The sequence below is a fragment of the Quercus lobata genome, chromosome 10 (genome assembly GCF_001633185.2).
Source record: "Quercus lobata isolate SW786 chromosome 10, ValleyOak3.0 Primary Assembly, whole genome shotgun sequence".
Lineage (NCBI taxonomy): Eukaryota > Viridiplantae > Streptophyta > Magnoliopsida > Fagales > Fagaceae > Quercus > Quercus lobata.
The window spans coordinates 22,410,899-22,411,221 of NC_044913.1; positions in this window are offsets into that span (position 1 = coordinate 22,410,899).

The following is a 323-nucleotide window of genomic DNA, read 5'->3' on the forward strand; positions in this document are numbered from 1 at the left end:
GGTTTCCCCAGAGGCTTGAGTCCGTGGACTATGCAATGCCTTGGTTCTGTCCAAAACCTAGTTTGCCACATCCAGGTAGTTGGTTTCTCCAGAGGCTTGAGTCCGTGGACTATGCAATGTCTTGGTTCTGTCCAAAACCTAATTTTCCTCATCCAGGTAGTTGGTTTCCCCAGAGGCCTGAGTCCGAGGACTATGCAATGCATTGGTTCTGTCCAAAACCTAGTTTTCCACATCCAGGTAGTTGGTTTCCCCAAAGGCTTGAGTCCGTGGACTATGCAATGCCTTGGTTCTGTCCAAAACCTAGTTCTTCCTCATCCAGGTAG